Source organism: Caretta caretta, chromosome 10 (assembly GCF_965140235.1).
Source record: "Caretta caretta isolate rCarCar2 chromosome 10, rCarCar1.hap1, whole genome shotgun sequence".
Classification (NCBI taxonomy): domain Eukaryota; kingdom Metazoa; phylum Chordata; order Testudines; family Cheloniidae; genus Caretta; species Caretta caretta.
In genome coordinates, this window is record NC_134215.1 from 72,898,503 (window position 1) to 72,921,452 (window position 22,950).

At 47.8% G+C, this 22,950-nt stretch overlaps 1 protein-coding gene across 1 annotated transcript in view; it reads left to right on the forward strand.

The window, feature by feature from the left end:
• Positions 1-22,950, forward strand: part of SLCO3A1 (solute carrier organic anion transporter family member 3A1) — a 215,929-nt gene that overhangs the window by 145,138 nt on the left and 47,841 nt on the right. The window lies entirely within an intron of this gene.

Genomic DNA, 22,950 nt, shown 5'->3' on the forward strand with positions numbered 1-22,950 from the left:
GCTGACTCTAGTCTAGAGGTAGGGAACCCCTCAAAATTGCTTGACTTGAGTGCTAGCCCCTACTGGCAAAAGTACATGTATCATGCTGAGGCCAGGCTAAAAAGCTCATGCCCCTGCCAAGAGGCGGAGAAAAAACTAAGGTTCCTGCAGTGTCCCTGCAAAGTACATTCCTGGTAGTATGCACTGGATTCCAGCCCCCACTCTCCCCCAGTCAGGCCGCAGCCAGTTTGCCTGGCCTTTATTGGGGAAGTTTTACAAAGTTCCTTCCCAGCAGAAAAGTTTCCTCCCTCAGGAAACCTAGTGCCTGAGGCAGCAAATCATTTGTCGCTGAATGATCATGAACAGAACACATTATAATGCGAGTTAATCAACACACTGTTCTCCTGTGGGAGCAAAGAGAGACCTCTCCAAGTGCTGGTCAGTAGCCTGTCTGGGTCTCAAGGACTCAGTGAGTACTTGTTAAGCAATTCAGTTATGGATGATAAGGGAGCTCCTAGTTTCAAGGCCTCCTCAACGGTCATCTTGCTGCTTGCATTGATAGAGCGAGATCAGTCTGCAAGAAGAGAAGCTGTAGTGAGTCTTTCCAGCTCTGGTTATTTTGCTTTCACATGGTTGTGTCATAATGGGGAAGTATGTGAGTATCATGGATGGGGGCTCTGTGCTTGTGGCCTCCATAACCTTTCACCGGTGCACTCTGGAAGAGTTCTCCAAAGCGCAATGCTGCTTTGCTCATTGCCCCACCTAAACCTGAATGCGATTGTATTCATAACCATTGGGCTTTGCTGGATGGGGCAATGGGTAAGATCTCCGTCAAGTTACAGGTGGCTCTGTTGTGTTCACATGGTGCTCTCAGCACAAGGAAGTATCCTCCGCAGCAGACACAACCAGCAGGATGGGTGTGGGCAGAAATGACACCTAGGGACAAGCACGGAGTCTGGAAGTGGGAATGCCCGGTTCTGTTCTGGTAATTATGCAACCTTAGGCATTCTCCGGACTGCATCTCACGTTCCCCATCTGTAAAATGGAGGTGATGACACCGCCCTACCTCCAGGGGCGCCGTGAGATTTAATTATTAAATGGTAGTTAAAATTAACTATGTGAGGTTAACAGTAATAAAGTTCTTAATGATATTTCCCTTGTGCTTTGCAGCAGAACTGAGCTCCTGATCCTCCCATCTCTACTCTCATTTCCTCCTGCTTCCCCTCCTCATGCTGCCCACACATTTCCCTGGATGTCCTTCCAACCACCACTTCTGCAGTCTTCTACCACTTTTGCCTTCACACATTCTTCTATGCTGCCTCGTATGCTTGGAATTCCCTTCTTCCCCTTGTGCACCAAACAACTGGCTGCTCCTTATTCAGCTCCCTCTGCAGCCTTCAAGAGTAACCCGCTCAGGTAGGGAGTTTGTCACCCAGCAAAGGGCTTTCTACCCCACTGAGAGATCTGACCATTGTCCCAAGTAGCTAAGCATCCTTGTCTCTAATTGAGCTTAGTGGGAGAGCTCCCCTTAGAAAGTAATCACTGTGGGACAGAGATTGTCTCTCCTCTGGGTTCCGTACAGCACTGATCTCACGAATATTGCTCGGTACGGTGTAATGCTGAGGTCACATTCATTTCCTTGGCAACAGGCTGTGATGTCACACACTGAGTTATGACCACGCTGCAGGACTGAAGAGGAGAAGCTGGGCTGGGCGGGAGAGATGCTCTTAGGCCACATCTAAACTATGAGGTAGGGGTGTGAGTTCCTGGTTTGTGTACATATAAGATAAGTGCGGGAGGGAAATGCAACAGAAAGTCTCAAAGCCACAGTCAGCTTGAGCTACAGGGCTGAAAATAGCAGGGTGGATGGTCCCACTCGGGCTGGACCTCGGAATCTGAGACCTTTCCCCTTCCCCAGGTTTCAGACCCCAAGCTCCAGCCCAAGCAGGAATGTCCACACAGATAGTTTTTAGCCCTGTAGCATGAGCCCTGCAAGCCCGAGCCAGTTGACCCACACTCGGAGACATGCTGCCACAGGGGGGGTTTGCAGCATAGACACACCCATCCTTGGAGTGGAGGTCAAGGATAATCTAGGCATGGCCCAATATCTAAACAAATACTTTGCCTCAGTCTTTAATAAGACTAAAGAGGATCTTAGAGATAATGGTAGCATGACAAATGGGAATGAGGATATGGAGGTAGACATTACCATATTTGAGGTAGAAGCGAAACTCAAACAGCTTAATGGGACTAAATCGGGGGGCCCAGATAATCTTCATCCAAGAATATTAAAGGAATTGGCACATGAAATTGCAAGCCCATTAGCAAGAATTTTTAATGAATCTGTAAACTCAAGGGTTGTACCGTATGATTAGAGAATTGTTAACATAGTTCCTATTTTTAAGAAAGGGAAAAAAGTGATCCGGGTAATTATAGGCCTGTTAGTTTGACATCTGTAGTATGCAAGGTCTTGGAAAAAATTTTGACGGAGAAGGTAGTTAAGGACATTGAAGTCAATGGTAAATGGGACAAAATACAACATGGTTTTACAAAAGGTAGATCGTGCCAAACCAACCTGATCTCCTTCTTTGAGAAAGTAACAGATTTTTTAGACAAAGGAAACGCAGTGAATCTAATTTACCTAGATTTTAGTAAGGCGTTTGATACCGTGCCACATGGGGAATTATTAGTTAAATTGGATAAGATGGGGATCAATAGGAAAATTGAAAGGTGGATAAGGAATTGGTTAAAGGGGAGACTACAAGGGGTCCTACTGAAAGGTGAACTATCAGGCTGGAGGGAGGTTACCAATGGAGTTCCTCAAGGATCGGTTTTGGGACCAATCTTATTTAATCTTTTTATTACTGACCTTGGCACAAAAAGTGCGAGTGTGCTAATAAAGTTTGCGGATGATACAAAGCTGGGAGGTTTTGCCAATTTAGAGAAGGACAGGGATATCCTACAGGAGGATCTGGATGACCTTGTAAACTGGAGTAATAGTAATAGGATGAAATTTAATAGTGAGAAGTGTAAGGTCATGCATTTAGGGATTAATAACAAGAATTTTAGTTATAAGCTAGGGACACATCAATTAGAAGTAACAGAGGAGGAAAAGGACCTTGGAGTATTGGTTGATCATAGGATGACTATGAGCTGTGATATCGCCGTGAAAAAAGCTAATGCGGTCTTGGGATGCATCAGGAGAGGTATTTCCAGTAGGGATAAGGAGGTTTTAGTACCGTTATACAAGGCACTGGTGAGACCTCACCTGGAATACTGTGTGCAGTTCTGGTCTCCCATGTTTAAGAAGGATGAATTCAAACTGGAACAGGTACAGAGAAGGGCTACTAGGATGATCCAAGGAATGGAAAACTTGTCTTAAGAAAGGAGACTCAAGGAGCTTGGCTTGTTTAGCCTAACTAAAAGAAGATTGAGGGGAGATATGATTGCTCTCTATAAATATATGAGAGGGATAAATACCGGAGAGGGAGAGGAATTATTTAAGCTCAGTACCAATGTGGACACAAGAACAAATGGATATACACTGGCCACCAGAAAATTTAGACTTGAAATTAGATGAAGGTTTCTAACCATCAGAGGAGTGAAGTTTTGGCATAGCCTTCCAAGGGAAGCAGTGGGGGCAAAAGATCTATCTGGCTTTAAGATTAAACTCCATAAGTTTATGGAGGAGATGGTATGATGGGATAACATGGTTTTGGTAATTAAATATTCATGGTAAATGGGCCCAGTGGCCTGTGATGGGCTATTAGATGGGGTGGGATCCGAGTTACCCAGGAAAGAATTTTCTGTAGTATCTGGCTGATGAATCTTGCCCATATGCTCAGGGTTTAGCTGATCGCCATATCTGGGGTCGGGAAGGAATTTTCCTCCAGGGCAAATTGGAAGAGGCCCTGGCGGTTTTTCGCCTTCCTCTGTAGCATGGGGCAAGGCTCACTTGCTGGAGGATTCTCTGCTCCTTGAAGTCTTTAAAGTACGATTTGAGGACTTCAATAGCACAGATATAGGTGTGAGGTTTTTCACAGGAGTGGGTGGGTGAGATTCTGTGGCCTGCGTTGTGCAGGAGGTCGGACTAGATGATCATAATGGTCCCTTCTGACCTAAATATCTTTGAATCTATGAATCTTACACTAGTGCTCCCTGAGCTAGCGTGAGTATAGATAGTAGTGTCCCTGCGGTAGCGTGGGCAGTGGCAATGGAGCTGAGCCGCACCAAGTACATACCCACCGGTTTCAGGCAGATTTGCACTCGGCACAGCTAATCCATGCTGCCGCTGCTCTGCTATTTATACTCACGGTCACTCGATAAGCGCTAATGCGAGTGTGCATACTCGAGCCGGGGCATCACACCCCTCGCCCACAGTAGAGATGTAGCCTCATTCAGATGTGACTGTCTGCAACAGAAACGGGCCACAGCCTAAACCCTGGACATGAGCAAGGCCCAGTTGCCAGATGTGTTCAGGATCAACACCTGCACCTGCTTCTGACTGTGGATTTTACCAATCGGCCCCTGTCTTTATGATGGGCTGAACCACCTGCCTTGATCCAAGTGCTTAGGGAATTTGAATTCAGAACCCTGATCCAGGCCTTGTAAAGAATAGGGCCTTTTGCAATGGGCTGAACCAAAATCCCAGCTCTGAGTCGCTGGGCTTGGCTGGCGGTTGAAATCCAGATGGAAATGGCGCAGGTTGAGGCCACCTCTAGAAGCCATGGGCTCGCTCGGTACAATGCCTTGAATCTGTACAAATGTTCCCGTTGCTCACGCCTGCTGCAGTGCAACAGGGGCTCTTTAAGGGCCCATGACAATATGGATTGAGTATATCCCACAGTAATCCCTTCACCTGGCCCCACCCCTTCCCCATCCACCACAGAAGCAGGGAATTTGGGACAGGCAGGGTTTTGAGATTATCTGGCACGCTCCATATGCAGCCAGTCCCCTTTTGCTGTAATGAACAGCTCGTTCAAGTGCTGGGTAGAAAGCACCCATGCCCGGCAGGCTGGGAAGCTCACCCCCGAGTGTTAATTCTTTGTACATGCACACCCACATGCATGTGTGCACCTCCTCCCCTTCCATATACACCCACATGCACCCATGCAGCCCCTTCCCCACCATACACACGCACACATGTGTACCCCATCCTCCGCCATACACACACACACATGCATGCAGCCCTTCCCCCACCGTACACATGCATGTAACCCCTCCCCCCACCATACACGTGCACACATCCATTTGCTGCCCTTGAATGATCTCTTCAGGATCATTCTCAGCAACTAAGAATTTAAACTTTTCCGAATCTGGATGTTTAGGGGGATTTTTTTTTCTCTTCCCTTCAAACCAAAGAAATACAAAAACAAATCTATTGTGAGCCAGTGATCGGGCCAGGAGTAGAATCTAGTGCACCCAACATGTCAGTTCCTGCCTTTACCCACCGGACAGCACTCCCATCCATGCTGATAAATAATATATTGGGCCAGGCCCTTGGGCCCAACTGAGCTGAACTCGACAGAACCTGGGGCTAGGAGCTGTGGGGAAAGATGCTTCTAAGCCACCCATTCTGGGGCTGAGCAACAGTCCCATTGGGATCTCTCAACCAGCCAGGAATCACAGGAGCACAGGCCACTCCAGCCACACACCCCATCTTGCCCCTCACTCAATCACGGTGTGTCCCCTATGCCATGGCAGGCAGCTGCACTGGGGCCTGAGGATCTGCCCCATTGAACCTATTGTTATCTCTCTGTCAATATTTTTTCCAGGAGATATAATGCATCCAAAGTGTGGGCCTGCATCCTGCATCCCTGCCAGCCATTAACAGAAGGCTGCAGAATCAGGCTTCTCTCTTAACAAATACCCATGGGGCTGGTTTTCCTGACATCACTGTAGTTGGCAGTTTTAAAATAAAAAATGGTGGTAGGTCCTACATGTAAAACAAAGCTGTGGCGCAGGCATCCTCTGATTGTTTTAACATACTTCTTCCGGAGAGCTCAACTACGAGGCAGCAACCTCCAGATTTCAGAGCAGCCCCTTCTTTCTATTGGTTTTTCCAGTTGGATTGACTGAGGCAAAAGGAATTCAAGTGATTGACCGGAGGCCTCCTGGAGGGAGCAGCCCTGCACTCATGTCAAATGATACAATATTTTCTCTCCTGCTTCCTTCATCAGTGTGTGGGAATAAAAATGCCCACAATGCAGGCGGGTGCTGTTTCGCCATAGAGGATTCTGTGAGCTGCTTTCATTCAGCTGCTTTCTGCAGATGGGGCACTGAGAGACACTATGGTTGCCAGGTGTCTGGTTTTCGACTGCAACGCATGGTTGAAGAGAGATCCTGGCGGATCTGATCAGCACCACCAACCAGACCATTAAAAGTCTGGTCAGCAGCACAGCAGAGCTAAGGCAGGCTCCCTGCCTGCCCTGGTTCTATGCAGCTCCTAGAAGTGGACAGCATTTCCCTCCAGTTCCTAGGCAGAGGTGCGGCCACAGGGGCTCCGCATGCTGCCCCTGCCCTGAGCGCCAGCTCCGCAGCTCCCATTGGCCAGGAACCGAGGCCAATGAGAGCTGTGGGGGCAGTGCCTGAGGATGGGTGGCAGAACCACCTAGCCGCGCCTCCACCTAGGAGCCAGAGGGACATGCCGGCCACTTCCAGGAGCCGCCTGAGGTAAGTGCTGCCCGGAGCCTGCACCTTGAATCCCCTCCTGCACCCCACCCCCCTGCCCCAGGCGTGAGCCCCATCCCATACCCCAGTTCCCTCCCAGAGCCCATGCCCCATCCTGCACCCCCGGCCACTCTGGTAAAAATGAGCGAGGGTGGGGAAGAGTGGATGGAGTGAGTAGGGGCGTGGCCTCAGGGAAGGGGTGGGCCAGCGGTTTTCGTTTTTTTGCAGTCAGAAAGTTGGCAACCCTAAGAGGCACAGGGAGATCCAGTCACTTTCTCTTCTTGGCTCTCAGTACTAGACAGCACAGCTGGTGTCTGGGAGAGCACAGCGCAGGGATCCCCACTTGCTTCATTCTGAGTCAGGCGCAGGTTTCTACACCCTGATTTCCTGGAACAGCGGCATCCTGTCTCTGGATCTCAGCCCATCGCAGCCCAGATCAACCACTGCTCCTTCACAAACCAACACTGGAGCCTCAGTATTGATGCCAGGGACTTGTCTGTCTTGCGGGGGACCCAGTGCAATTCTTATGAGCCCCCCCCTTTCTATCCCTAACATTCTGCTGCTTCACTTGAAGCCAGCTCCGATGCTTTTGCCTGTTAGCCCGAGATGTGTACATCTGGGGGCAGGCTGCTCTTAGGTAGAGGATTCTGGGGTCTGAAATTGTACTGCTCTGCCGGTGCTAGGCATCAAGGCAGGACGAAGGCTTCTGCTGAAGGGACGATGATTTTGCTGGGGTGGGTGTGCATGATTTTCAGCGGAGAGAGAGCGTAACCTTCTCAGAGGCAGCGTGACTTAGGCACCTGAGTCACTGTTAAAAATGGGGGTTAGGTTCCTAAATCACAAAGGTGCTTCTGAAAAGGATACTCAGAATCTTTATGGGCCAGTGAGTTGCTTTTGTGTCTCGCCCGGAAGCTGTGTGACGAGAGCTATTCTAAATCTAGGTCCCCTGCCCTCAGTGCTCAGTAGATCCCCACCCTGAGAACTGATTTCTTCTCTCCTCTATGACTTTATTGCTTATTAAACGCGACCTGTTCACCTCACACACAGACTTGAGAGATACTGTATCTGTCCGCTCACATCACCCCTTCCCCATGCAGGCCCCTCCCTTGAACTAGGGTTGCCAATTTTGGATGGACTTATTCCTGGAGGTTTCATCACACGACATGAGCTTTAATTAAAGACTGATTTTTAAATCCTGGAGACTCCAGAGCAATGCTGGAGGATTGGCAACCTTATCTTGAACAGGTTTCAGAGTAGCAGCCGTGTTGTTAGTCTCTAAGGTGCCACAAGTACTCCTTTTCTTTTTATCTTGAACAGTTGCCCGGCAGGTGTTATAGATCTCTGTGTTGGAATATAGGCCCACATTAGATCTGGGTGAACTATGGTATTAAATTGAGTTGGGATCTAACATGAACAATAGCACCAAAGCATATGACCAGAAAGAATGAGATCATGAGAAAGAAGAGTTGTGTTAAACTTGTAGTCACCCTCCGAAATGTTAGTGTTCTCTTATTTAAGGCTGGGCTGAAGTAACAGGAATAAAATGCAATTAATTGGGTACCAGGTGCAGTAAATAACTGGCTATATAAGAAACTGCTTCATCTGGTCTTAGCTAAGGTCTGATAACTGGCAATGACATCGCTTGTTTGTTCAAGGGTCTAAAAAGTAAACTCTTAAAGGATTCATTGCTAATCCCTGCCTGACCGAGCTGGAGCCGAGCAATATGAGTCTGAGCATCCCAGGGTTTAGCCTGTTTGTAAATATCTTGATCAAATGCTTATAAATGGTTTGTTACTGTTTTGATGTAGTCAATTTACTTATTATTTAGGCCTGGTTAGAGCAGTTGTATAAATAGCATTCAGACTGGATTTAATAAAGGAATTTACAGTTAAATTAGTGTGGTGGTAATAGCCTGCATAAACAATAATAATTCCTAGGCTGTGATAGGGAGCTAGAAATAACAATCAAGATTAGCACTCAGTACAGATGCTAACTCAGCAGCACAAACGCCCCATGACGCAAGGAACAGTGAAAAATTCTACATGAGGCAAGGAGGTGAATAAGGTGATTTGGCCAAGGCCATTCAGGGACTCGGTGGCAGAGTCTCTAATATAATATAATCTAATATAGAGATAATACCTTGCACTTAAGTCTCTTTCCATTAGTAGCTCTCAGAATACTTTACAAAGGAGGGCAGGATAGTTATTCCAATTTTTCAGATAAGGAAACTGAGGCACAGAGCGGGGAAGTGACTTGCCCAAGGACACCCAGCAGGCCAGTGACTATAAGAACTTATATGTTTGAGCTTGGCTGCCTAGGCTACATTGTCTCACTTTAAAGGCCTATCCCAACCCAACGATTCATTCTGGAACCCTAATAATACATAGTATTTTCCACATTCAGAGCGCTGCACAGACATGGGTGGGTCTGTACTATAGTATCTCAAACTCTAAGGGTTCAAAAATCATGAGTCAGGTTCCTAAAAATTGTGATTTTTTTTAAAAGAAATCTAACAAACATGGGCTTCTTTTCTTTGCCTCCTGAGCCTTTAGGTGCCCTCGGGTCAGATTGTGATTCCAAGCTCTTCCCTGCAACCACCAGGGCTAAAAAACAATGAAAACAGAGATTCTCACCTGATTGCATGCCTCTGGGAGCTGGAGCTTTAAGTAAAACATCAAATATTGTGAGAGTTGGCAATGCTAGTAGTATTAGGCCGGTTTTATAGTGGGGAAACTGAGGCATGGGGAAGCAAAGGGACTTGGCAAGACCACAGTGTGTGTCAGTGGCAGAGCCAGGTTGAGAACTCAGGACTTAATTCCTAGTCCTTCCAATGACTTGGTCTGATTGCAGAGGCTGGTAGGAACTAGAGGAGATGCATTTTGTTAGAACTATATAGTCCATATGTAAAATCATTAATGAGATTTTGTCAGTCTCTGTGGCTCTCTGCTAGTTCTTGGGATTGCAGAGCGCCTTCTGGTGGCTAATGTGACACCTGAAAATTCTTAGCTGTTTTTTTAAAAAAACCAGTTAATTTTACTATATGTAGTGTAATGTGCAGTCATTTTACTGGTAGATAGGAATTTAGCACAGAGAGCTGCATGTTCAAATTCCATTTGGGATTCCCTCTGGATTCTTGGATGGGCATTTATTTTGTTTTCTCTTAGTGTGATCTAAGTGAATCTGTGAACTACAATCAATTTGTTAAACCAAAAAAATAAGTTGCAAGACTTGATCCAGAACATCGAATGTGTCGAAAATAATAAAGTCAAGGCAGCAAAATCCCCCGTCGGGGGAAAGGATTACTGAATAAATGGCCATGCTTAATGGGACATAGTAAGAGCACTCTCTCCCTTGCTAACAAATAAGAAACTAGTTATTGAGAGCCCCTAAAATAAACTGTTACTCTGCTTGACCTTAGCCACAAGGATATCACCCTCGCACCTTTTTATACAGCTGCCCTTTTCTACATTGGCTTCTGATGCGCATGTTAAAAGGATGCTGACATCTCAGGGAGACTCACTAAATAAAGACATCTGCTTATGTATTTATATTTCTCCTATGATGCCTCAACACACCTGCTGTGTCACTTCACCTCTCACCCCCCTTGTTAACCTTTCCCCTTTCATTGTCTCTTGCTTGGGGCTCATCACCTACATAAGGCCCCAATATACAGCAAAGCTCCTCTTTAAGCACATGAAAAGTTCCTTTGAAGTCAATGGTTAAAGTTAAGCACGTACGTAAGTGCCCTACTTCATCAGGTCCTAAGCCCGTAACTCTAAATCTTGCAGGGAGCAATATATAAATATATATCCTCCAGGGAGTGGGGGTGCATGTGTGTATAAATATTATACGTTACTCTCTTCAAAAACAGCTCAACCATTCTGTCTCAGTCATTCACTAAAATAAATTCAACTTTGGGCAGAGACCAAGCCTGGGAAATTTCTGAGTGAGTGAAAATGGGAGGTTAGGAATGGAAACTGTTATGTGACCTTAACTAGAGTTGTGGGTTCTGAATAGCCGATGATCACATGCACCCTTGTATGAATGCCCTGTGGATAAGAAAATATTGTCACTCTCTTGGCATTTCTCGCCTGCTCTCGTACTACGCACCTATCACTCGTCATGAATGCTGTGAAATATAGCCATCTCTTGCTCTTTTGCTTTGGGCACAACCTGGCTTCCCTCAGCTCCAATCCCCACTCGGAGGCAGCTGCCAGAGTAGTTAAATGGCAGATGGATCGCTTTGCAAAGCTTTCCAGTAGAGATCACAGCAAAGCATTCTGGCTTTGCTCTGACCTGCTTCACTTCATGTTCATCTCTGCAAGGTGCACTCTTCTCCTTTTGCTCAAGCACCTGCAGTGGAACTGGCATTTAGCGTTTAGCACTAACGGGTTTTGAAGTGAAAGTTCTTGTTCCGTGACCCGTTGCCTTTATCCAGCCCACCACTGTGCATTGGAGCTGCTCTTCTTCACGAGTGATCCCTTCCTGAAAATGAACATGAAACAGGCTCCCTAAAGAACAAGCGTGTTCGTCCGGGTATTTTTCATGTTGGAGTCCGGTTTCCAGCCAGGAGGCATTTCTGCTGTGAGTTACTGTTCCATGTTAACTCACTACAGGGATTCAGGACAGATGCTTCTCCCACTTCTCATTGCAAACACAGGGAGCTTGAGTTTTCTTCAGTATCTCTTAGCCAGCAGTGTGTAGCAGGGTTTGCCTAAGGATTGCTCTGCTTCACTGCAATGTTGAAAACCATTCATTCAGTGGGATGTTTCCCAGCTCTGTCACTGACCTGCTGTGTGACTTTGGGCAGATCACCTCACCTTCCCTGTGCCTCGGTTTCTCCTTATGTGCAAAGGGGGGTAATGATACTTCCTATCACTCCTCCCTTCCCCTCTGTACAGTGCTTGGAGAGTTCTAATGAAAAGCATGACTGACGCGCTAGGTTTTATTATAATTAACTAGAGCTGGTCAGGAATTTTTTGATGACCTTTTTTGGTTGGGAAATGCTGATTTGTTGAAACCAAAACTTGTGGGAAAGGACTGATTTTTTTTTAAATAAATTTTTCATTTTGAAAAAAAATTAGAAAAAAGTTTCAAAGAGATCTCATGTTGACATTTTCTAAGCAGTAAAGACCCCTGTTTATTTCTGTTTGAAATGACTTTTGGTTTGACATTTAATGGGGGTGAGGGGTTTAATTAAGATCTTGAAATCAAAATATAGGAATCAAATATTTATTTATTTACTTTTTTTATTTATTGGATTGTCAGTTACTGAACATTGTCCAGATTATGACTTTTCGTCCTGATTTGGGATAGGAAATCTCAAAAGTTTTCCTGGGATGGGAAAACTAATTCCTGCCCAGCTCTGTATAGGAGTCAAATGCTGAAAAAGAGACACTCCCCCAGTTGGTTAACCATGGGGCCCAACAGGTGACTATCACCTGGGAAAACAGAACACTGGCTGGAGTGAGTGCAGCTGTCCCAAAGACCAGGAGAGCTGCATTTCCAAGGCAGCATTGTGTCCACCACTGCTCATGCCTGTTACTGAGGCAGGGAGGTGATGACACACTGCAGCTGAGCCCAAGCTGGGAGAGAGGAGCCCACACAGAGACAACCAAAAGAAGGAGGCTGAAGCAAGACATACCAGGCCAGTCCTGGGGCCTGTTGCAGTCAGTGGGAGTTTTGCCACAAATTACAGTGGGGCCAAGATTTGACCCACAGTCTCTCTGCTGCTGAAAACAGATCACAGCCTACCTGGAAGAGTAGTTTTCCATTAGCAGGTTAGCAGGGCCTAGGGGTCCCTCATGCCCTCCACAGCCACATAAGGCTGATGTCAAAGCAAGAGGCAAACACTGGAAAAGGCCTAACAAGTGGGGATAGATAGGCCAAGCCACAGGATTCAGGATTTTAAAACACCCTCCTTTCCATACTGTACCCCATACTGTACCCCCAAGTTTGGGACAGGATATTGGGTCAGGCCTATCTCTACTAATAAGTAGCTCCTGCTCCTTGATAGCATTAAGGGCTCTTTGTTGCTGGTGGGTGAGATGGAAGCGTTCTTAATGAGTGGGGTCATTAAAGATCACAGAGGAAGGGGGTGACTGGAAAACTTTAACATGGGTTATTCCACTCCCCTAAATCTGGATACAGTATTCTTCAGCTCCTGTCTCAAACTGTTGTGCATTGTGGCTTGCTCTGTTGAACCTCTGTCATGGTCCACCTATCTTAGGTACTTATATGGCCCCCATCACTGTAGGTATCTGTAATGTATTTGTCCTCACAGCACCCCCGTGAAGTATGGCAGAGCTGTTATCCCTATCGTACCCCTGGGAAACCGAGGCACAGAGAGACTAAGTGGCCCACCCAAGGTCACACATGAAACTGAACATTTGTCTCACAAATTTGAGGTGATCACTTACCCAGTGGACTGTCTTTCCACTTCACTTCCATGCCAGGTGCAGAATAGCTGTACGTAGGGGCTGTGCTTTGGGAACCCTCAGATGAGTTACATTTTATTTTAAAGGATAATACCGTACAGGCAGTCCCTGGGCTCATGACACAATTGGCCTGAAAATCACGTCTGAAGTCGAAACGTTGTAACTCGATTTTCCCACAGGAACAATGTTGGCTTGAGCGTCGCAAAGTCGAAAGCAACATCAGAAAGTCCAAAGAGGATTTCCGTTTAGAAACGTCGTAAATACTGTTCGTCCTAACTCGAACATCGTAAAGTCGAGGACTGTCTGTAGTATATTGTTAGTACATGGCGGGTATTAAGATGGGATCCTCTGAAGAGGAACACGGAGAGAGCTTGCTTTTAGGGTAAACTTTAAGGGAAGTAAAAAACACAGTTACCTTTGGGGGAAGGGGGGTAACTGCAATTAACCTGGAGGTGAAAGATAATTTAATGTTTTAGCATAAGATACTTTAAAAGTCCATTCTTTTAGCAGACACTTTAATCCCACAGCACCCTCTAGTGCTGAACGTTCAGAGTGACGTTTTCCAGTGTTCAGTTTTACCAGTCTCTCTAGTGCTTTATCAGCTCGCCTAACACATTCTTGTTCGTTCCCTGTGTTAGAAAATGGATCTCCTTTCTCACATGCTGATGTCTTGCTCCCTCGGATCTCTGTCTCTGTCCCTTTCTTGGTCACTGCAGTCCCAAACCAAGCTCTGATTCAAGTGGGCCGGCTTACATACCCCTGGAGTTTGACACAACTGAAACTGGGACTTGTCACTGTGCAGGAAAACAGCATGAGGCCAAACGCAGTCCTTCCTCAGCCCAAACTCCCACTGACTTCAATGACCCCATTGCCAGAGGATTAAGGATTTCAGGGTTTGGCCTCTCGTGACATGCCACGTGTGACTTACCCCAGTGATCCCGCGTGGGCAGCAAACAGCAGCCTTTGAAAGTTCACAGCGCTCCAGAGAGTGCAAAACACTTTGTGAAAATCAGCGGCTACAATTCGTGGTTACAAAGAAAGGACTGACGCCCTGCTGGCTCTGGAGAACAGGTCAGACCCCAATCACAGCTGGCTTAGCCTGCCTTCTGGGCTCCAGCCCAACACCACGTGTATTTCATTCTAAGCTGTAGAAAGCTACATGTCACCTGCCTTGGTGATGGCCCTGGAACTTGGTGGAAAAGCCCATCTGCTGACCCAGGATTACCCTCGATCCACATACACAATGCCCACTGGGAGTACTGGGAATTTAGTCTTGGCTTTAGTGTGGCTGTTAGGACACTGATGTCTGTGGGAGTCCGTCACCACTGTAAGCCGTTCTATTGCCCTGTGTGACCTTATCTCAGGAAGAGAGCAATTTCTGTAACTGCTGTAACAATAATATGGGGACATGTTTGCCTGAGAGCATTGTGCTTTCCAAGAGCAAATCATCTGTGTGCGCTCGCTGGGCAAGGGCCCAAAGAGTGCATGTTAGATAAAGTCTCATTCATATGCTGGGGATCACGTTAAGCCCAGGGGTGCAAGTAAGTTAGAGGACCTTCCAGTACGCTGGAGTCCTGAACAGGGGGCGTGGCCTCAACCAGAAGAGGCGTGGCCTCGACCGGAAGAGGCAGGGCCTTAAATCTCCGGGCCCTTTAAATCTAGATTTAAAGGGCCAGGGCTCCAGCTGCGGTAGTGGCGGCTGGGAGCCCGGGGCCCTTTAAATCACCCCCGAGCTACCAGCTGCAGAGGTGGGGCTCGGGGGCAATTTAAAAGGCCCAGAGCTCCCGCTGCCACAACCGCAGCAGAGCCCCAGACCCTTTAAATCACTGGGGAGCCCTGGGGGTTCCCGGATGCCACCGCTACCCAGGGGCTCTGGACTCTGGGCGCTGATTTCCAAGAGCCATCTCCATTGGCTTCAGTGGTGCTATGCCAATTTTCAGCAGATGAAATTCTGACCCTGTGTTTGCTCAGACGTGCCTGTTCTGCCCCCCACCCTCCCTTGCAGCCCTGCGCACTTGAGAGCAAGGAGGCAGGGATTTTGAGACTCACTTCTGCTCATTGCAGAGGGCTACCTACGCCTAGTGCTTAACCATAGGTGATAGGGGGCTTATTCCGTCACTCACTTACGTCTCTGGTCCTTCTCGCATGAACAGAGAGCAACAATACCCGAAGTCCAAAGGTGCAAACAATTCAATGTTTATTGGGGTGAACTTCCAGCAAGCATGATTCCAGTTTCTTTCCTTAGTGTCCCCCTTCCCAGTTCCGACACCACAGAGCCTTACCTGTGTCCCTGTTCCCATTCCTGCCCTTAGCTAAACATGATTCCAATTTCCCCACCCCCATTCCCTGTTCCCATATCCCCCTTAGGAAAACATGATTCCAATTTCCACCCCCCCATTCCCCCCCACACACACACACACACTTCCTGGTTGACTGCAGACTACATAGTAAAACTGGAGTTCTGCTTAGCTATATCATTTTCCTGAAATTTAACTAACCAATCCTAACATATTGTAACATGATTATTTAACCAGTTATATCCCACCACCTTAATTAGTTTACACCCAGCAAAATTAATTATACAGCAGACAGGAACAATCACAGAACCAGACAGAGATTATACAGACAAACAATAGGGAAATGGGGATTACAGTGACAGAACAACACAGAAATGAGGATTTCACATCCCAGCTATTGATAAGTGAGTTCTTGCCAGACAGGATGCTATCAAACTAAGTTTCCTTTTACATCTTCTAGGCACTTCCCTTTCTCTGGAGGCGATAGGCATTATCAGGACAGGATTGTACTCCTCACAGCCCAATAGCACCTTATTTCAATGTGACTAGTTTGGAATGTGAGGATGTGACCATTTGCTTCCCAGCTTACGGCTGCCTCTGCTGCTTAGCCAAAGGCCTGAGCCTAAGCACAGGGCCTCAGACTGTCACAGTAAGAGAAGGCCCTTACACTGGCAGACAGTGATTTTGATTCTTTCTTTTATAGCTCTATAGCTAGCTAAGTGATAAGAATACACCTAAATTCTAGAGTACAGGCCTTTACAGACAGGCCTGAATATCTATATCCTAGCAATAGGCGCCCCCATGTGTAGCCTCTGCTCATACATATACTAGAGTGCAATAGGCTTGCACATGGTGTGCTGTGCAAGGACTTCCAGGATCCAGGCCTTATCGTGTGCCTACAGGTATTTAGCAATAACTAAGGCTACGTTTTAGTCACGGGTATTTTTAGTAAAAGTCATGGACAGGTCATGGGCAGTAAACGAAAATTCACAGCCCGTGACCTGTCCATGACTTCTACTATATGTACCATGACCCCTGACTAAAACTTGGGCCGGGGGCTGTGGGTGCTCTGGAGGGGGTAGCAGTCTGGGGGCGACACGGGTGCTGGGGGGTAGCCCGGGACCCCCGCTGGTGCTGGAGGGTATGGGTGGGTGGCAGCAAGCTGCCCAGGACCTGGCGCTGGGGGGGGGGCCTGGGACCCCCGCTGGCACTGCGGGAGTGGGGGGCTGGCAGTGCTGGCAGGCTCCTTACCTGGCTCTGACCGGCATGTCCCTGCAGCTCCTAGGGAGAGGGAAGGCCAGGGGGGCTCCAGGCACTGCTCCCACCACAAGCATCAGCTCCGCAGCTCCCATTGGCTGGGAACCGCAGCCAATGGGAGCTGCGGGGACAGTGCCTGCAAGAAGGGACAGCGCACAGAGCCCCCTGGCTCCTCCACCTAGGAGCTGCAGGGACATGCTGGCCTCTTCCGGGAAGGCCCCCCCACAGATAAGCTCCACCCTACACCCCAACCCCCTGACCCAGCCCTGAGGCCCCTCCCACACCCAAACTGCTGCTGGCCCAGGGGCTGCCCGAGTTTTCGGGCACCCCCTGAGCCAGCCACACTGGCCACTGCAAAAGTCACGGAGATCACAGAAAGTCACAGAATCCATGACTTCCATGACCTCCGTGATGGACACACAGCCTTAGCAATAACACATATGGGGCTAATTTGCAATGGATCCCCCAGTCAACAAAAGTCTGACTTTGCACACACACACAATTATTATTACTCTCTAGCACTATTATTATGATTAATATTACATAGTGGCATATAAACAAATTATTAGTGCATAACTCTGTGCATACCCACACACATATAGCAGATCCTTGCCCATTCCCGTGTTGACTGGCAAAGCACCTGTGAATTAGTGAACCTTGTGAACTAGCAAAACAAGTGTTCAAACATGCTGATAAAGCCTGAATGCTGCATTTCAAAAAGTGTGCTCCTTTCCTTTTCTTTTGTCAGTTGTAGTTTGGTTTGAATGCTGGGAGAGTTTGAGTAAGTGTACTGCGGTGTGTTTGATAAAAGTACCAGTGTCTCTGTCACTTGCGACTTTTGCTGTACTGCAGATAGATGGAGGAGATCCTGCCAGCTTTAGTGTAGAGTCTCAGGTTAGTGAGGTTATCCTGCACGTTCACTGTGCCATATGCCTGAGTCTGAAATGTGGCAGATGGCAGCGTGGGATCATATCTAGCAATCTCCAGCACACAGTCTGAAGTGGGGACTGAATATGATTTATCTTAGCTCAAGATCAGCATTTCCCATTACGCTGAGTTCAGCCGTGCTCTGTAGGCTGCAACTTACTCTTTCTCAGTAGGTCTGTTTGCAATGTTACCTTTGACTCTCCAAGTGTGTCAAGACAATATTACAAGTTAATCCTCTTAGATAACTAGTAATATCAAGAAGTGTTTTCCCTTTAAAAACCATACACCTTGTTAAGAGCACCAGGCTAGCATGGTGCTTTGGACAAATCCAGCCCTAGTACTGCCCATCACCTCTTGCTGTATCTGGAGACGCTCCCTTCCCCTCTGACCCCCATCCATCCATGTCACTGCCACCCATAAACAAATCCACTAGCCCCACAGTGCTCCAGGGGCCAGTAGAGAGTTGATCTGCTTATCTTTAGAAACCTCTGCGGTCTTCATCCAGCCTTTCCCTCCCCCATAGCACCAGCTTCCTTCACGCATTTTTACACTGATGGCAAGAGACCCTTCTCCTCTGCAGCTCCCACCCCCTGCAACAGTCTTCCCTGGACCCCATTTCTCTGAGGGAGATCCCACCCCCTCAGTGTCTGAGCCATGAAGTGGCTCACAACACCATAGTGTCTGAGCACCTGGCAGACATTAGTGAACGTACCCTTTCCTCACCAATGTGAAGTAAAGGAGGAGTATCCTCATTTTACAGAGGGGGAAGAGAGGCACAAAGAGATTAAGGCTTGGATTGTCAAAGGATGCCAAGTGATTTAGGAGCACAAGTCCCATCACCCTTCCATAGGATTTAGGCACACACCGGGCCTTTGAAATTCCTACCATAAGTGACTTACCCAAGGTCACACCCATAGTTTGCACTCGAGAGGGGAATCGAATCCCGATCTCCCAGCCTAGTGCTTTAACCACAAGGCCACCATCTCTCCCTCGCATCATTTACAAAAATCTCCTCAGAAACCCGCTCTTTTCTCCCGGCCTCTCCCTTTCTCTCTCCCCTTATTGGTCTTGATTTCGGTGCCGGTATCGGTGAGCTCCGTTTGCATGCGAGACGCTGGAGGGGATAATGGTTGCTCCGTGGCATCAGTTATTAAAGCCAAGCCGCGCTCTTGAAGGAGCTCACACATGCACAGAACTAAGGCAAAGTTATTTCTGGCCAGGCAAACTCTTCCTTGCTGCCCAGCCAGGCTTTCATTAGGGCACGTGGCTTTGTTTCAGTAGACTTGGTGTTCCGTCACGGGTATTAAAAGGCCACTGCTTTTCTCCAGCTCCTCTCTCTGCCCCCAGCTGTGCAGGTCATTTCTCTGATTGCTGAGAATTGCGCTAGGAGAAAATGCTTCGGGCTGAAATCTTGTTTCGGGTTAAAGGGCTGGGAGGCTGTGGTTAACCAGTGCGTTACCAATCCGCCGAGATGTCAGGACAGCAGCAGACAGCTTCTCTGGATGGCTTCGCAGAGGGGACAAGGGATGCGTCCCACTGCCAAACTGAAGTGTGAGTTCGATATACAGAGTGCAGGCAGAGGCAGGGTGGTGGGGGGAGAAATGTCCCAGCTGGGACTCAGATAGCTCCTTGCAAGCCCCACAGCCCCCAGGGGGGAATGAGCCCCATTCAGCTCCTCTGATGTCAAGACAACACCCCCTTCACCCACCCCCAGGAACACTGTGATGCTGGGGCACCTCAGTGGAATCATAGAATCATAGAATCATAGAATATAAGGGTTGGAAGGGACCCCAGAAGGTCATCTAGTCCAACCCCCTGCTCGAAGCAGGACCAATTCCCAGTTAAATCATCCCAGCCAGGGCTTTGTCAAGCCTGACCTTAAAAACCTCTAAGGAAGGAGATTCTACCACCTCCCTAGGTAACGCATTCCAGTGTTTCACCACCCTCTTAGTGAAAAAGTTTTTCCTAATATCCAATCTAAACCTCCCCCACTGCAACTTGAGACCATTACTCCTCGTTCTGTCATCTGCTACCATTGAGAACAGTCTAGAGCCATCCTCTTTGGAACCCCCTTTCAGGTAGTTGAAAGCAGCTATCAAATCCCCCCTCATTCTTCTCTTCTGCAGGCTAAACAATCCCAGCTCCCTCAGCCTCTCCTCATAAGTCATGTGTTCTAGACCCCTAATCATTTTTGTTGCCCTTCGCTGGACTCTCTCCAATTTATCCACATCCTTCTTGTAGTGTGGGGTCCAAAACTGGACACAGTACTCCAGATGAGGCCTCACCAATGTCGAATAGAGGAGAACAATCACGTCCCTCGATCTGCTCGCTATGCCCCTACTTATACATCCCAAAATGCCATTGGCCTTCTTGGCAACAAGGGCACACTGTTGACTCATATCCAGCTTCTCGTCCACTGTCACCCCTAGGTCCTTTTCCGCAGAACTGCTGCCTAGCCATTTGGTCCCTAGTCTGTAGCGGTGCATTGGATTCTTCCATCCTAAGTGCAGGACCCTGCACTTATCCTTATTGAACCTCATCAGATTTCTTTTGGCCCAATCCTCCAATTTGTCTAGGTCCCTCTGTATCCTATCCCTGCCCTCCAGCATATCTACCACTCCTCCCAGTTTAGTATCATCCGCAAATTTGCTGAGAGTGCAATCCACACCATCCTCCAGATCATTTATGAAGATATTGAACAAAACCGGCCCCAGGACCGACCCTTGGGGCACTCCACTTGATACCGGCTGCCAACTAGACATGGAGCCATTGATCACTACCCGTTGAGCCCGACAATCTAGCCAGCTTTCTACCCACCTTATAGTGCATTCATCCAGCCCATACTTCCTTAACTTGCTGACAAGAATACTGTGGGAGACCGTGTCAAAAGCTTTGCTAAAGTCAAGAAACAATACATCCACTGCTTTCCCTTCATCCACAGAACCAGTAATCTCATCATAAAAGGCGATTAGATTAGTCAGGCATGACCTTCCCTTGGTGAATCCATGCTGGCTGTTCCTGATCACTTTCCTCTCATGCAAGTGCTTCAGGATTGATTCTTTGAGGACCTGCTCCATGATTTTTCCAGGGACTGAGGTGAGGCTGACTGGCCTGTAGTTCCCAGGATCCTCCTTCTTCCCTTTTTTAAAGATTGGCACTACATTAGCCTTTTTCCAGTCATCCGGGACTTCCCCGGTTCGCCACGAGTTTTCAAAGATAATGGCCAATGGCTCTGCAATCACAGCCGCCAATTCCTTCAGCACTCTCGGATGCAACTCGTCCGGCCCCATGGACTTGTGCACGTCCAGCTTTTCTAAATAGTCCCTAACCACCTCTATCTCCACAGAGGGCTGGCCATCTCTTCCCCATTTTGCGATGCCCAGCCCAGCAGTCTGGGAGCTGACCTTGTTAGTGAAAACAGAGGCAAAAAAAGCATTGAGTACATTAGCTTTTTCCACATCCTCTGTCGCTAGGTTGCCTCCCTCATTCAGTAAGGGGCCCACACTTTCCTTGGCTTTCTTCTTGTTGCCAACATACCTGAAAAAACCCTTCTTGTTACTCTTCACATCTCTCGCTAGCTGCAGCTCCAGGTGCGATTTGGCCCTCCTGATTTCATTCCTACATGCCCGAGCAATATTTTTATACTCTTCCCTGGTCATATGTCCAACCTTCCACTTCTTGTAAGCTTCTTTTTTATGTTTAAGATCCGCTAGGATTTCACCGTTAAGCCAAGCTGGTCGCCTGCCATATTTACTATTCTTTCGACTCATCGGGATGGTTTGTCCCTGTAACCTCAACAGGGATTCCTTGAAATACAGCCAGCTCTCCTGGACTCCTTTCCCCTTCATGTTAGTCCCCCAGGGGATCCTGGCCATCCGTTCCCTGAGGGAGTCGAAGTCTGCTTTCCTGAAGTCCAGGAGTGGCAGGGTGGGAGCTGCAACTGTAAGGGAGTATTTCAACAGCTGAAAAGGCACATTTACACCATATATTATAGCAGCTCGGTATGTCAGGGATAGGCTGGCCCCAGGCGCTGAAAGTATCCAGGCCTGTCTGGTAAATGGATGGTATTTAACCTGGCTGGACACAGGTGAGGATTTCCCTGGTGGAATCTGCCCTGGGAGAAGAGCTGTGTCTGCAGTAGCTTGTGCTCGTAGCAAGGCATCCTGGGAAGTGACCCTACCAGTTGAGACCTGGGCACATCTGGCCACTAAGCTATTTGCTGCACTTGCTGTGAAAATCAGGGTCCAGACACCGCAACAGAAGAAGAGGGGGGTCTGAACCCCAAAGAATAAGCAATTGAATTAACTGATTGTCTACAATGTTGTTGCGCATAAAAATATATCGAGTAAGGTCTCTTATGAAAGCTTGTAATGTTCTGAACTTGGTGGTCATTACGAGATATGTATACAAACTGCCGTCACGAGTTCATGTGTTTGTCTGTATGTATAAAACTGTACTGTACTCCTAATTTGTGCTACAACATTCAGCTCCACCTCCTGACGGGCAGTGGGCAGTCGGCCAGGGAGGGGCTGGCTCCCCAACCAGATGAGACTAGCTCCAAGCACCTAGGAGAAGACAAATGGTGGGCCATTACAGCGAATGGGAAGACACTGAGACACCCTGGCTATCAAGTCAAGAGGGAACTTCTCCTGCTCTCAGTGACCATGCGAGAGAGAGAACTGCAAACCCTTTTAAAAGAGAAGGGTTTTGAAGTGAAATCTAGTCAGAAACTGAGGGACAACGTCTAGGCTGGAAGCTGTCTGGGAAACACTGATCGCCCTTGCAGTTAGGAGGTATGCTGGTGTAACCCACACACCTTCAGGGTGTGGTATTCTGTCCCATCTAGTGGCACCAAGACCACTTAGAAAGAGAGTTAATGAGTCTGCTCTACAGCCTTAGCTAACAGGCAGTTGGCTTTTAGCTCATGTGGTAGAGGCTTGTGCACTAAGCTCCAGAGGTCCCTGGTTTGATCCTGCCCACCGACGAACAGCGTCTGTGACACTGTTCAAAGGTAATAGGTACCTTGTATTACAACAGGTGTTTCATCTAATTTAAAGTGTAAAGCCTGAGGTTCCATTATGATGTTTATTTTCTGTGTAACTTGAATATGTTTGCTTTCCCTCATGATTTCATCTTTGGCTCTGGGGGTTTTCTGCTTAAGGAGCTTTTTTTTAATTTTTACCCCAAGCAGGTCTCTGTATGCAAACTGTATGGAGTGTGCATGTCCGAGCAGGCTGGGGGCTGGTTTCATACCTTGCGGGGGTGACGAACCAGAAGGGAAAAGTCAGAGTATCTGTTAGTTAAGAACTCGGCGTGGACAGGTTTGGGGAGGCTCGGGACTGGAAGGGCTTGGGTTCACCAGCAAAGTGTAACTAGGCTGACGA